Source organism: Chelonia mydas, chromosome 10, assembly GCF_015237465.2.
Source record: "Chelonia mydas isolate rCheMyd1 chromosome 10, rCheMyd1.pri.v2, whole genome shotgun sequence".
Taxonomy (NCBI): Eukaryota; Metazoa; Chordata; order Testudines; family Cheloniidae; genus Chelonia; species Chelonia mydas.
The window spans coordinates 24795343-24811693 of NC_051250.2; the positions used below are offsets into that span (position 1 = coordinate 24795343).

A 16351-nucleotide genomic window follows, 5' to 3' on the forward strand; every position below is an offset into this window, starting at 1 on the left:
CTCTTTGCTGGGAGATTCTGCATCTCAGCCACTTTCAGCGAAGTCGCCTCCAGCAAGTGCCGATGGATGCCCTGTGCTGTGGGAGCGTCTGACCCCTGCAGTCATAGAGAAGGGCTGTACCTACCTTTTATATAGTGCTATTCATGAGTAGATCCCAACGTGCCTTGACAAAAGAAGCCAGTAGCCTGATCTTCAGTTACCCCCAACATTAGAATTCCTGTTTGTCAGTGAGAAAGGATATGACCAAGATAATCTTTTCTGTACTCCTTCTAGTTTTATCTAGTGAATGGCTTTTCCTGGAAATATTCTCTCTTATTATAGGATATATCTTATTATTGCATCTAGAGTCATGTGAAGGCTATTATAACATCAGTTCCCTTCATGTGTTTCAAACACTGTCTATGTGATGACCAAAATAGGGCATAAGATTTTCGGTGTGGGATGACTTGGAATTTTACAGTTGCTTATCTCTGCGGGCTCAGACATGACCTAGCCTAAATGAGACACAAGGTAAATGAGGCAATATCTTTTATTGGACCTCATATTTCAACTAACCTCCTTGCAAGAACCCCCTTACCCCTCTGCGTGGGCTACTCACATTGCAAGGCACAACATGGGCATAGATCCTATTGGACTACTGTCAGGAAAAGGGCTGGCAAATCTTACTTCTCCTCTGGAGAAAAGTAGGACTAGGACCAACCTATGAGTCAGAGACGACTTGGTCTGCCTGCCTGAGGGTAGATTGCAAGGTGTCCCCTATCAATCCCTTCCAAACTCTAGAGGATAAAGGGCTGTTGTCAGCATGATGATTTCTACCCGATTTCCTCAACAAGATGGAGGGTTATCAGGCCATTCTTCATTAGCATTTAGTTTCTTGTGCAGCTTCCTTTAACAGTTCGATACTATACACAGCAAGGATAATCAAATACTGGGTACGAATGGAATAACATGTGCATGTTTTTAAAATACAGTTTTCTTCCTAAGCCCCTGTGGGTAATGGCACATATGTTGCTTGTCAGCACGAAGCAGCATTGGTGCTAGCAGTGCTTACAAATGTACACAGAGAAAAAGGCGGCATCCCAATTGTAAAGAAGATAAAGGGGAAGATTTAATTCGGATGAGAGAATAACGGTGACTATAATTTTTTCTTAGGGAATGGCATCAGGGGATCTCCTCAGCACTTCTCGTAAAGATCACCCTCTCAGAAAGCAGCCTGGATGGAGTCTTTCTCCTGGGAGCTCTTACAAGATATTGTTTCCTAGCTCATCAATCTCACTTGGTGTAGTTAGGCTTAGCTATGTTGTCACTGTCCCCAGACAGCCATACTTCTGCTCATCTATTTCCCTCTTTTCTACCCCAGTTCTTTCTCTCTCTTTTTCTCTGGCTCCTTTCTGGCCCTATTTCAGCAAAACACTTAAGCACATTGGGAGGGGGTGCGCTCACCTCTCGTGAACACCTCCTGTGAGCTGGGTGCAAACCTGCTTGCGGTGCCTCCTATTGGTTGTTGCCCTCATGGAGTGGGTCTTCAGTGGCTCAGCCATCCAGCTAAGTCACATACAGTTTAAAACGGATGAACCCCTTCTGCGGTAACAAAGGTCCAACAAAGACGATAACTGTGTTATCTGCAGCCCGGCCTCTGGGCTTAGTTCTCAGCTCTGTGCCTGCCTAATTATACAGCAGCCACCTCAGGGCTTTCTCCCTAGAGACTCTGCCTTTTGCAGCTCTCCAGACAGGTCACTTCTTAACTTCAGTCCTCTTCCAGGGTAACACAGTCCAACTAATGGTTGGCCCTCTCCAGCCCGATCTCCAGGTCTGTGCAAATTCCAGCCCTTTGCTTGGGCTCCAAAGCAAAACTTGTCCCTTTCTTGGGGCCTTGGCCACTTTGCCAGTGGGGGGACCTCGGCCTGCTCACTACTCCAGATCCCAAACCAGGGACCCTACAAATAGAAGCCACATGAGTTTTTTTTGTAATAGCTGCTGCTGCTGCCAGTCCCTGGGCTGATTCCCACTCTGTCTCATCATCTTCACCCATTCCCTTCGGGTTATGGTCCTTGGGTTCTCTGTCTGTTCCCTTTGTGCACAGGGTCTTTCCCAGGCCTCCTTACTGGGACAGTTCCTCTGTCTTATCCCTTCTAGTCTCAGCCAGAAACTGACCTGCTCATGCCCAGCAGTTCCTTTTAACTGAGCCTGCTGTACTCTGATTGGCTGCTTCTGTGCAGCCTCTCTAGGCAGGCCTGCTCCTTTCCTGGGGCAGGATGTGATAGGACGACGAGTCCTCCAGGAGGGGGCCTGGTACACCCCATCACACAGATGCTTAACTGTAAATTCCATTAAAGTTAACCATATGTTTAAGTGCCTTGCTGCATAGGGACTGGCTGCTGAAGTGGGGCCTCTAATTTCTCAGGAGCTGACTTTGCAGTCAGATCTGCATCGGCAAACCCTTGAACCTACATGAAGTCTCACTGAAACTAATCAAGCTCCTCATTAAAAAAAATCTGTAAAACTAATGTATTATTCGTCAGCTCCCTCATTAAAACTCTCCTTTGACATAATGCCTACAAAAAAAACCTTACCGATGATTAGGCTGTTGATGTGCTGAGATCACTGCCCATCATGGTGACCAATATTATCTCTGTTTCATTGTGCTTCCCAATTGGTCTGTCTGCATCCATCTGTCATCTCGTGTCTAATATTTACAATGTAAGCTTTTGGGGGCAGGGCTGTCTTTGTTCTGTGTTTGTAGAGCACCTAGCACAATGGGGTCCTGGTCCAGGACTTTGGCTTCTAAGTACTATGAGGATACATATAAAGGTAATATTGGAGCTCTGCATGGATTTAGGTCTCCACCCACATGCATCCAATTAAAGGACTGGGGCTTTGCAAACCTTCTGGCACCCACCCTCTCAAGTAACCCACTGAAATGCAAGCAGCTTGGGCTGGAGACAGCAAGCCTTTAACTTTTGAATTCTCCCAAAATACATTTCTACTTGGAGAAAGGACAGTCTGGGAAAAATGCATCTGGGGTTTTGTATTTGTGAGCGTCTCTCTTTATGAGGCCATTACAGTACCTCACAAACAGAAACTGAGCTGCGTGTATTCCAGGTGTTCTGGTACGCAGTCATCTTTTATTGAACAGACACTGCAGAGTCATGCAGCAAGGAAAAGGAAGAAGGGACGTCTCTGGGCAACCTCATCCCACACAGCTCTTTTTACACTATTCTTTTCAATCGGAAGACGACTTACACACCAACTGCGGATCCAACCCTTTAAGTCAAAGTAACTCCACTAAAGTTAATGGAACCATGCTGATTTAGCTCTTAGTTCGTTTCCTCTCTGCCTAATACAGTCTAACTCCATGAGTCTTATTCTGTTTCTTTTTCCCATTGTACATCCTGAAAATATATAATGGACCAGTTAACATTTCCAAAGTATGGAGAAAGGATCAAACTCACTGCAAAGGGAGATGCTGAATATAGCACAAAAGTGCAGAAAGCTGCCTAGAGTTACGACCTGTAACTTTTCTCTTAATGAACTGAGCCCCTATGTTCTGTGGCATTACATAACCATTTCACATGAACAGGCAATGTGATTTGTTAATGTGAATTAATGTTATATAAAGATAGTCTCTGACCTTATGCATAGCAAATCTTGGTCACATTTAATGTTAGGCCACTGGCATGGAAACTGCAGAGGTAACGCAAATGTCAAACAAAATAATACTGTGTGCAAGGAGAACTTGAACAATGTCAAACGGAAAAGAGGGAGATAATTATCTAAACGAAATATACACATCATTTGTTAAGCACATCTACATGCATTCTGGGCCTGATCCAAAACCCACTGAAGACCATGAAAACAGGCGGCTGAAAGATAAGGGGAAAAGTCAGACACTGGAAGCACAGAGATACTGTTCTTTCTACACTGACATTTGCATTAAGCATCAACTCCTACAGGCTGAAGTGTCCACCTTAAAGTTGCCCAGTGCTGTTTCCAGTAGAATTTTGTTCATCCTTTAGTTAGAGACCTCTTCAAACAGGCAACTGACTTTACTGGACCACTAGGTTAAGACAAATTTAGGGGCTTAAGACAAGTTTCACCGGGCTTGATTGTCCTCTCACTTGCACTGGTTTGGTTTATATCAGGACTAGAGCTGGTCTGAAAAACTCAAACAAAACATTTGTCAGAACTTGCTGATTCATCAAAATAAACATGTTTTGCCTAATCAGTTCTATTTTTTTACCCTCTTCCCTTCCCCGCCGCCCCCCGGCCCCGAACGTCCAATCGACACCAGCTTTCATGCCATCTAAATTTGCCCAGCTCCTCAGCAGCCCACTGAACCAGGAGCTGGCATACCAGGGCTTCCCAGCTCCTCTCCAACCCACACCCACCAGGCAGGATCTGGAGGACTCATGGCTTCCACCAAGGAGGGTAGGCTAGAAGCCCTGGAAGCTGCTCACTGAAATTTATATGAGTCTTGTCAGTTTCATGGCTGTCCACCACTGAATAGCTGAAGTGAAACCAACCAGACTCTTAACTTGCCAGCAGCGGAGAGGCCTGATAAATCTCTTTTGGCTTAGAAACACCATATTTCAGTGTTTTCATAGTATATTGTGGGATTTTTGATAATTTTCATGTTTTCTCCTGAACTCATGACAAAAATGTTTCCAAAAACTCAAATTGTGGAACCAAAGTTTGGTTTCCCAGGAAACTCTAATCAGGAGTAACCCCAATGTAGTCAATTTTGTTAGTCCAGGGTAAAACTGGTGTAACTGAGATGAGAATGAGGCCGACTGGAAACAAAGATGCCTACATAAGGAGATATGGGGAATCTGATCCTCTGATGTGGTACATCTGCAAAGGTTCATTGACTTTAGAGCAGCTACACATTTACACCAGCTAAAGTATGGCCCAAGGTGGTTTTGGTTGGGATATTTACAGAGCCCAAATAAAATAGCCAATCGCATTTGAGAAAACCAAACAAGCCAGTAATAGGACTATGTCACTGGACGTCTCCCCGCTACTGCCGCTGTGTCTTTTTTCAGACTAGGAGTCAGATATCTCCTTCAAACTGTTACTTCAGAAGGAAAACAGAATTTGTTGTTTTAGCAGCACTTATAGTAGGAACAATTGATCTATGGGGAAAAAAAATCCATTTTGAAATAGTTCTAATTACATGCAGCCCTATTGTGTTGGTAAATGAGGCTCACTGCTGTCTTATGAATAATTTGAAGAACTCATTGTAAGTAAATTATATCTGGAATTGGGAGTAGGCTCTGGACTGCAATGCAGCAGGTTTTTCCTTGCCGCCTGCTTCCTCATAATACATTCAGATTATTTCTTACCACCACAACTTATAATTGCAATTATACTCAAAGACAAGGAACTATAATGTGAAAAACAGGGTCTGATTTCCCACCAGATTTGTGATTTATGCTGCAAACGATATAGGTTGCTGAGGTAGCAAAAATGAAGACCCTTTCCAATTAATAAAACTTCAGAACCTACAAATCCACTCAATCCTATGTCTTGTTCAGCCAATCGCTAAGACAAACAAGTTTGTTTACATTTACAGGAGATAATGCTGCCCTCTTCTTATTTACAATGTCAGCAGAAAGTGAGAACAGGCATTTGCATGTCACTTTGTACCCAGCATTGCAAGGTATTTACATTCCAGACATGCTAAACATTTGCATGCCACTTCATGCTTTGGCCACCATTCCGGAGGACATGCTTCCATACTGATGATGCTTCTTAAAAAAATAATGCATTAATCAAATTTGTGATTGAACTCCTTGGGGGAGACTTGTATGTCCTCTGCTCTGTTTTACCCACATTCTGCCATACATTTCATGTTATAGCAGTCTCGGGTGGTGACCCAGCACATGTTCATTTTAAGAACACTTTCACTGCAGATCTGACAAAACGCAAAGGAGATACCAATGTGAGATTTCTAAAGACAGCTACAGCACTCAACCCAAGGTTTAAGAATCTGAAGTGCTTTCCAAAATCTGAGAGGGACAGGTATGGAGCATGCTTTCAGAAGTATTAAAATAGCAACTCTCCGATGCGGAAACTACAGAACCGAACCACCAAAAAAGAAAATCAACCTTCTGCTGGTAGCATCTGACTAAGATAATGAAAATGATCACGGGTCAGTCTGCACTGCTTTGGATTGTTATCGAGCCGAACGCATCCATCAGCATGGAAGCCTGTCACCTGGAATGGCGGTTGAAGTATGAAGGGACGTACTTTATACTTTAACCACCATTCTAGAAACTTTAGCGAATCTAGAATGTAAATATCTTGCTACGCTGGCTACAATAGTGCCATGAGAACACCTGTTCTCAATATCAGGTGACATTGTAAACAAGAAGTGGGCAGCATTATCTCCTGCAAATGTAAATAAACTTGTTTATCTGAGTGATTGGCTGAACAAGAAATAGGACTGATTGGATTTGTAGGCTCTAGAACAGAGGTGGGCAAACGTTTTGGCCCGAGGGCCACATCTGGGAATAGAAATTGTATGGCGGGCCAGGAATGCTCACAAAATTGGGGTTGGGGTGAGGCAAGGGGTGAGGGCTCTGGCTGGGGTTATGGGCTATGGGGTGGGGCTGGGGATGAGGAGTTTGGGGTGTACAAGGGTGCTCTGGGCTGGGATCGAGGGGTTCAGAGGGCGGAAGGGTGGATCAGGGCTGGGGCAGGGGGTTGGGGTGCAGGCTCCAGCTAGGGGTGTAGGCTCTGGGGTGGGTCTGGGGATGGAGGGGAGGAGGGGGATCAGGGCTTGGGCAGGGGGTTGGGGTGCAGGCTCTGGGGTGGGGCTGGGGATGAGGGGTTTGGGGTGCAGGATGGTGTTCCGGGCTGGGATTGAGGGGTTTGGAGTATGGGAGGGGGAACAGGGCGGGGGAAGGGACATGGGGGGAGGCTGAGGGGTGCAGGCTCTGTGTGGAGCTTACCTCAAGCAGCTCCCAGAAGCAGCAGCATGCACCTTCTCTGGCTCCTATGTCCGCGGTGCCCAGCCAATGGGAGCTGCGGGGGTGGCACTTTGGACAGGGGCAGCGTGCAGAGCAGAGCCCCGCCCCATGGCTGCTCCTACATGTAGGAGGCGGAGGGGGGCCATGTCGCTGCTTCCGGGAGCTGCGTGGAGCAGCCCCTGACCTTGCTCTCCAGTTGGAGCATTTGTATTGTGTGAACTGAAAAATACTATTTCTTTTGGATTTTTTACAGTGCAAATACTGGTAATAAAAAAAAATCACTATACACTTTGTTTTCTGTGTTGTAATTGAAATAAATATATTTGAAAATGTAGAAAACATCCAAAATATTTAAATAAATAGTATTCTATTTTTGTTTAACACTGCGATTTATCGCGCGATTAATCGTGATTAAAAAAATTAATCACTTGAGAGCCCTATTTCTAATGATTCTTTTTAATATTTCCCTTCTACAGAAGGTTTTGATGTTCCTAGTTCCCCACCCCCAGAGTTTTCTGTGGAACAGAAATTCTGACTTTCGACCAGCTCTACTAATGACCCTCAATTCCCATTGATGTTGATGGGATTTACTCTGAGTTTTTGGACTGAGATGGGGGGGGGAAAGCAGACAACAAATATATACCAAAATAGACAGTGGCAGGTCTTCAGTGCTTCACAAAACTGGGCCCTTGACCTACAGCCGTACTGTACGTAGAGGTGCTAAGGCAATAAAATGAAATCTTATCTTGCTAGACAGTGATTAGTGACTATGGAAATTAGTGTGTTAATTGGCAAATGCCTCTCTTTCACATGCTGCAGCTCTCTTATGTGCAGGGATTCCCCACTGACATGTTTTTCCCTCCTAAGGAAATCCCTTCCCCACCACTTCAGACTTCAGCTTCTCCTCCTTGCCTTTGAAGACCTACACAGCTCTGCCCAGCCCTACATCTCAGACCTGACTTATTATCAAGTCTGCTTCATTCCACCCTCATGCCAGCCTTGCCACTTTATCTACTTCCTTCGCCCATTCATCTCTGTACTTTTTTTCCATGCTGCCTCTTATGCAGAGAACAGCATCGCTGTCCAAATGTATGATGCCCTCATCTCATCCAAAGCTCCCAATGACCCACCACTTCTGTAACACTGACACACAAACTCAAGTCTGACAAATGTCTTCTTCATGCCAACATTTTAAAGAGAGACATTAAAAAAAAGTAGGAAGAAGGGTCGAGTCGGGGTGGGGGGGGGGGGGAAGAATTCCAGTAGGTCTCTTAGTATCTGTGTGTTGGATTGGGAACTGCATAGAGTAGGGAGTGGTCTTTGTGTGTCCTGAACAGCACTGAGTACACTGATTATTAACAAATAAAACACCGACTCCAAACCATCTTTCATAGATTTTAAGACTAGAAGGACCCTTATAATCATCTAGTCTGACCATCTGCATAACACAGGCCACATAGAACCTCATCCAGTAAACTCTGCACCAAGCTCATAACTTCTGTTTGAGCTATAGGATAACATTGGATATATAGCCTGATTTAAAGACTAAGTGACTGAGAATCCACTGCATCCCTTGGTAAATTATTCTAATGGTTAATTACCTTCACTGTTATATATAGCCTTATTTCTAGTCCAAAAATGTCTAGCTTCAGCTTCCAACCACTGGTGCTCATTATGCCTTTTTCTGCTAGATTACAGAGGCATCTACTATCACAATATTTCTTCCCTTTGATTACTTTCTACAAGAATCTACAAGTAATCCCCTAACCTTCTCTGGCATAAACTAAACAGATTGAGCTTCTTAAATATCTCACTTTAATGCGCGTATAAGGACAAGGCAGGAGAGCTAATATATTTTATCGGACCAACTTCTGTTGGTGAGAAAGACAAGTTTCCGGGCTTCAGTTCATTTTTGTAGCTCTTTTATTAGTACTTTCAACTGTTTAACATCCTTTCTGAAGATCTGATTCACCCTCTTAGCTACAGCACCACACTAGGAGTTCATGTTCATTTCGTTCCCTATCATGATCCCTAAGTCCTTCTCAATGTTTCTGGATACAGTCCCCCATTTGTAAGTGTGACTTCCATTTTTGGGGGACAGTTTTATGACATTACACTTGGCTGTATTAAAACATTTGTTCAAAAGAGCCTACTTTAGCAAGCATTCCACACCAGTCTGTATAATGGGCTTGTCTCCATCATTAACTAATTCACCACTTTTTGGCATCTGCAAATTTCATCAGTAATAATTTTATATTTTCTTCCAGTTCATTGATAACGAGATGTAATAGCTTTGGGCCAAGAACATATCCCAGCAGGAATTTACCAGATACTTCTCTATTCGATGACAATTCCCACTTGCTTTTTGTCACTAAACCAGTTTCTAATCTACTTAATGTGTGATACATTGACTTTGTACAATGCTATTTTTATATCAGAATGTCATGTGAGATGAAGTCAAAGTGGGTTTTAGACCACGAAAGCTTATGCCCAATTTGTTAGTCTCTAGATTTCAGCTAGCACAATTGAATCTACCAATTAGCATGTCTGTACCCCTCTTAGCCAAGAATGATATTTCGCAGTTAAACACCTGACCTCTACAATTTTTGTACTCATGCACTATACGTCCTCTTTGGCAGAGGACTGCTTTCCCATAATTGCATCCAGATAGCTCCATTGGTAACCTCAGGTTTATCTTCAGTGATATAAACCGGGGTGTCAAACTGCACCAATTCTAAGTGCAGTATTTAAAAGTAGTTAAAATTTTGGGATTCTTTCCCCTTTAAAATGAGTCAGAAATTCACTTCTAGGAGAACTGCGGGGGAAAAAATTAGTTGGAGTTCAATGGTGCATAAACTTCTTATGAAACAGGTCTTAAGTAGCTGTTAAACTCCATTAATACAAAAAAGCTATATTCTCCAAGGTTCTAACAAACGGAGAAACTGAATGCTTTGCTGGCCATCTGCCATTAACCAACAGCTGGCAAAGAGTTGATCTTCTAGGCATTTTAGATATGTTGGCATTGTAATACCAAACAGCGTGACCCCTACCAGATGATCTACAAAATACTTCCTTTTACAAATAGCATCATACATTTGTTACCTGTAAAATCTGAAGGTATTCTAGTATGTTGGTAAGTCATAGCAACTAGATTTGGGCCAGACGCCAAACTCCAGCTAAGTTCCCTGCTCACATCACAACCTATAGTGTTGCCCTTGTATAAATTGGCAGCTTGATCTGGCAATTATTCCCAAAGCTGAATATTTAATATCATAATCAATTACCAGAAAATTACCATCTGAATTTGGATCAAGAATGGTCATAAGCATTGAGCCTCCACATCCCAAGGTCAAGGAGAAGGAAAAAACAAGCATAGAAAAGAAAAGATAATAAAAGCAAAAAGAAAAGGAGTACTTGTGGCACCTTAGAGACTAACCAATTTACAATTTAAACTGGTTAGTCTCTAAGGTGCCACAAGTACTCCTTTTCTTTTTGCGAATACAGACTAACATGGCTGCTACTCTGAAACCTATAATAAAAGCAGTAAATGTGAGCAGGGTGCGTGCAGGGCAGGAGCTATAGGTTTTGTTTAGAGAGGCAGCGCTGTCTAGCAGCTAGAGCCATGGAAGGAAGAGTCCTATTGCTGGCTCGGACACTGACCTGCTGTATGATCTTGGCCAAGTCATTTAATCTCTTTCTTCTCCCATCCTTTGTCTGCACTCTCTCTTTAGATTGTAAGCAGTTCGGGGCAGAGATTGTCTCTCACTATGTGTTTGTACAGTGCCTAGCACAAGGAGGTTTCCATCTCTGTTGGGATCTCTAGGTGCTACTGTAATACAAATAATAGGAAGCTTCTAAATGGAGTTATAAATGGACTCTCTTGATAGGGCTTTCTAAAAAGGTGAATCACAATGGTGCAAATACAGCTGTACACATCTAGCACAGAAGCATTGTTCTATGTATGCCAGCAAATCCTGGAGGGGTTTTATTTTAGAGTGTGGCTATTACTTTATTTCTAAATGGGGGAAAAAGAACCCAGCTATTAATCTCCATCAAATCCCTGTTCAGCCTTGTCCTCTGAATTGTAAACTAAAGAGGTACATGTACAAATCTGGGAGGTTTTCCAGAATCTCTTTTTAAAGAGCACGATGTAGTCTTACTTTACACTGATTGCACCAAGAAGAGCTCTCTGGTTGGTCAAAATGCCATCAACAGACCTGATGATGATCCCGGAATGCATGAGCTTCATAGTGGATAAAAACTGGGGATGGGAAAGCAGGTTTTGCCAGAGTTGGCTACAACTCACTTCACAGTCCCCACTGCACTACCAAGATCTTCACTCAAATCTCCCGTGTTTCCTCATGGGCATATTTTCCCAAAGATAGCAACACAGATGGGCATTGTTGTCTGTAAGGCGAGCTCACGATGGCTTGATCAAAACCTGCCCTCCATTCCAGAGAGCTAAATACAATGGGTACTGTGTGTGTTTACACTAGTACTAGCTTCATTTTCACTTTCACAGATGCCTCTTTTGTACTGAGGGCTATTTCAGCAACTTGTATATGTTCTGTTCCATACCATATACATGCCTGCCTGGGAGCTGGAAAGAAGGAGCATCATGAGGTGACAACTGATGACGTGACAGCTGCACATCATTTATGAAAACACCCTTGCAAAAATCTAGACAGAGTGTGGAGACATAGTGCCAATCAATTCTACCCCTAAGAAATGGATCAGAGAAATGTTGCCATCACATTCTTCCCTGTCCTTTATTTTTTACTCATTCTGGAACCTGTAGAGAGATGAGAAGTAGGTTTCTAATAACGTGACATCTGCTTTGCTTCAAAGTCAGTTTGAATTTTCAGTGGTGTGTGCGCTTGACAGGTGACTACATTTCTGCTGAACAACACACTAAAATGCCTGCAGCACGGTAAATTACCTGGGAATATGCTCATCACAATCCATTATTCCTCCCGATTCCCAGTCGACCGGGTATGGCGTAGCACTGCTGTTCTCACTTGGGCAAACACATAGGAAGAGTGAGTAAAAAGTAGCCGAAGTTACAGCAACCCCCATGTTGATTCCGATACCAAAGCAGCTAAACTTATCATTCTTGGTGTCTTACAGGCCTGTTGTGCTTTGTCCTGTCTTCCTCGGCTGTAAGGTCCATCTGTAATACCATTTCCACTGTTCATAATGGCAAACAGTATCTTGCCAGTGTCTGAATCAGTGTAGCTACCACCTCTACTTCTTTCTACCTGTCACTCCCTAGAACTGTAAAATATTCAAATCTCATTTTTGCTGCAATAGCATATTCCTATTGAAAACAATGATTTTTGCCACTTTCTAGCCAGCTCTAATAACAAGCACCATTCTAATTAGCTGATATAAGGACAACAGCTACATTTTTGAGGTGTTTCTTAGCATAGTTATGTGCAGCCCCTTTTTTTTTTTTTTTTTTTTTTGGTACAAGAGGCCGAGTCTAAAACTATTAGTAAGTGAGAATATATTGTTTAACTGACATTTCAGAAAGTTGTTTCCTCTTTGCAGCTGGCTCAGGGATTTTTATTTTTCTGCCTTTGAGTGAAGTGTCCAGGATTATTCAGGTACCCATTCCCTATGTTGCTATGGGAAGTTTTATGCACTAGGTACCAAAAATCTGCTCCCAGATGTTTTTGATTAATAAAGCAAGGAAGCGCACACACACGGATCTCTTTGGGGGTCTGCTACCCTACTGGTAGAGTTTAACCATAATGCAGCCATAACCCTAAAGGTAAAGAACCTTCTTAGACGAGAGAAGAATTTTACAGCTGTTGACAGTATCATTTGAGTTGCACGGATGAATGGGAGTTGAAGACAGAATATGGCCCCAAAGAGCCTTTGATTATCAAACGGAAGGAGTCTGAAAATCATGGTACTTAATACTTTGTGGATATAACCTGAGGCTGAGATATTCAAAGTGATGCAAGCAATTTGGATGGCCAGTTCCCATTAAAATTAATAGAAATTGGGTACTCAAAACCCCCTGGCATCTTTAGAAATCTCATCCGTCATGTACATTGTGCTGCAGGAAGATTAATTAAATAATCTAAAACTTTACTGCAATCTTCAGTAGTGTATATTTAAGCCTAAAGTTATTTTCACTGTTAAAGCACTATAAATTGACATGATACAATCTAAGGAACATGTTCTGCAATGTAAGTGCCCGAATTTTAAAGGTGGTTAGGCACTTAACCGCCATTGAAGTCAATGGGAATTGTGGCACCTAAATACCTTTTGAAGATCTGCCCCGGAGCTCTCTGGGTTCTTTGTTATGCATTTATACACTGTGTAGCACATGGGGCCCTGATCTAGGGCTGGAGCCCCTAGGCACTACCAAAATGCAAATAAAAAAGTTTCTTCCCATTAACACAGGAATGAGCAAACTTTTTGGCCAAAGGGCCACATCGGGGTGTGAAACTGCATGGAGGGCCAGGTAGGGAAGGCTGTGCCCCCCCAAACAGCCTGCCCCCCCATCTGTCCCTTCCCGCTTCCTGACTGCCCCCCTCAGAACACCCGACCCATTCAATCCCCCCTGCTCCTTGTCCCCTGACCGCCCCCTCCCAGGACCCCCTGCCCCAAACCGCCCCCCCCCGGGATCCCACCCCCTATCCAACCTCCCCTGGTCCCTGTCCCCTGACTGCGCCCCAGCCCCTATCCACCCCCCCTCCCCCTGACAGCCCCCCCGGGACTCCCATCCAACCCCCGTTCCCCGTCCCTAATTGTCACAGAACCTCCGCCCCATCCAACCACTCCCTGTCCCCTGACTGCCCCCCGAGACCCCCTACCCTCCCCCGCCCACACCGCCGCATGCACCACTGCCACCCCCTTACCATGCCGCTCAGAGTGGCAGGAGCTCGCAGCCCCTCTGCCGGCACTGCGGCATAGCTGCAGGGAAGGGGAGACAGCAGGGGAGGGACTGGGGACTAGCCTCCCTGACCAGGAGCTCAAGGGCCAGGCAGGATGGTTCCACGGGCCGGATGTGGCCCGCAGGCCGTAGTTTGCCCACCTCTGCATTAACACTTACCCAATGAACAGATATGATGAATGAGTCATTGGTTCAGATAAGGGATCTGTGGACATACCACTGGTGAGGAGGCAAAGCCTTTGCAAAAGTCGGTCTGGAAGAGATCTGTCAGAGAGGAGAGGGAATGGGCTTGGCGGCACAGGACGTAGGGTGCTATCCAGAGCACAGAACGAGAAGTTCAGTAACTGGTGAAGACTGAACAGTGAGATGCTCAACTACTTTCTGTGCTCACTATTTGGGTCTAAGTACAGAATGAGTTTTGGTTTAGGAGTACAGCAGGAATGCATTTCTGGGAACAAGATACAGAGGTCATACACTCTTGGGGTGGCAGCAGCAGGACAGGAACAGAGCTATACCTCCAACTGACGCTGCATATTTCAATAGGGTTCCCCACCTCACCAAAAAAAAAACCCACCACCAAAAATCTGTTGCCCTGTTGTTACCTGTCGTGTTGCTGAGCAGGACAAAGCTGCCACACTGGAAGATTGCGAATGACAGATAATCAACTGCCTGAAGATGTCCACATGGCAATTGGAGAGGAATACCCTTCAGCTAGTTTTCTTGAGGTGGAAATGTATATTATTTTGTCTTCTGAGCATCATTTCAGCAGGAGCTCCCTGCCAGTAGCCAGCTCTTCCTTTGTTATCACTTTAAGTGGCCACTCTGCTCGCTCCATGCACGTGGATTCTCCCTAGCAAGCAAATACAAGATAAGGTATCAGCCCAAAATATGCCATCATGCATTCTTCTGCCAATTCCTCCATACATTGACCCTCAGTTTTTGTCTGGATTTATTTTAATGACTCCCATCCTGGGCTGATTACCAGACACAAAACAGATCTAGCCATCTGTAAGAAAGTCCACACTAAAGTGAATGCTCTTCTTGTTACCTGCTTCCATTATCTAATTACTGAAGTGCTTTCCTACATGCTGTGCTAGTGATGCTGAACAATAAGGATTCAATTGGTCTAATCTCAGCCAGCAATTTTAACGTTTTAAAGTAATTGAAAAGCCCATCCCACCCTTTTTTCACACATTACACATATCACAGGTTGGTTTGCCCAGAGGTATTTAGGGAGCCATCTGGCCAATCAATAGGTTAGCTGTGTTTGCCATTAATTTCAACTCTATTTCAAGTCTCACCAACAAATACCAGGGGGTTATCACCCAGTGCTACTAATTGTGTGCATTCCCGTGTCTTGTTTCTGGAAGACTTTCCAGCACATTTCTTGTGGCAGTTCTCCTGTTTCTTTCCTGAAGAGTTATGAGATTTCTTCTCTTTCAAGTAAAATGGCTAGATGTATAAATTTAGCTCTTAGCTTCAGCAGAGAGGTGCTGGAGAATCCACAGGGGCATAGCTCAGATAACTGAAATTGCATAACAAACGTCCAGCTTAATGAAATGGTGATGCTGTAACAATAGGAAAACATCACAGAATACCCATATGACAATATTAAATAAACTGACGTTATAGCTCTAAGTGCCAGCCGTTTGATTAGAGGCCAGGCAACAATTCCTTTGGAAGAGAAATTCTGTGCTCAATGGGCTGTTCGCTCTGTTAGTGAATGAAACTACTGCATGAGCAACTTCCCACATAATAATATCTGAGCGGCAGACACTTTTGCCTGGCACAAGAAAATAAAACCATATCCAAGGATAATCCACCATCAAAGACAGCACCCTCTTTATGTGATCTACTTGACAGCTACAAGAGTAGAAAGAGAGTAGTTTGACATGAAAAATCCCAAGGCATAGAATAGACACTAGTTTTATCATACAGTATGCTTTATATTACAGGAGTGCCTAGACGTCCCAGCCAAGATGGAGCTCCATTGTGCTAGACGCTATACGTACAGGCACCTGAAGGCAGTTCTGTCCTGAAGAGTTTATAATCTAAGGAGGAAAAGGGTAGGGAGGGAAACAGAAGCACAGAGAGATGAAGTAGCTTGCCCAAGGTCAATAGTAGAGCCAAAGAACAGAACCCACATCTTCCGGGGCAATGCTCAGTCCACTAGGTCATACGACCTCTATCAATACTGAGCAGGACTAGTCAAAGAAAGCACTCTGCGTGCATTTGTGAGGAAGTTATTATAAAGTGGAGATACCAAGCATGTCCTGGCCTTTAAGGATCAAAGCAAATACAAATGTATGGATTCTCCTTTTACTTACAATGGGGTAAATCGAGAGCAACTTCCCTGAAGTCAGTGGAGTTACACCAGTTTTACACTGGTACAAAAGGAATATGAAGCCCCTTAGATCCTTCCTCTGCCGTAATCCAAAGAAAGGATTACATAGATCACAGAAGTCCAATTATA

The 16351-nt window shown here is 43.9% G+C and overlaps 1 long non-coding RNA gene across 1 annotated transcript; it reads right to left on the reverse strand.

Annotated features, from left to right (window-relative positions):
• Positions 1 to 10516: 10516 nt before the first annotated feature.
• On the reverse strand, positions 10517 to 14724 carry LOC122461961. The gene is made up of 3 exons (XR_006284247.1): positions 14481 to 14724; positions 11911 to 12141; positions 10517 to 11763 (listed from the first exon to the last, which is right to left on the reverse strand). It is a non-coding gene; the product is annotated as an uncharacterized LOC122461961 (long non-coding RNA).
• Positions 14725 to 16351: the final 1627 nt, after the last annotated feature.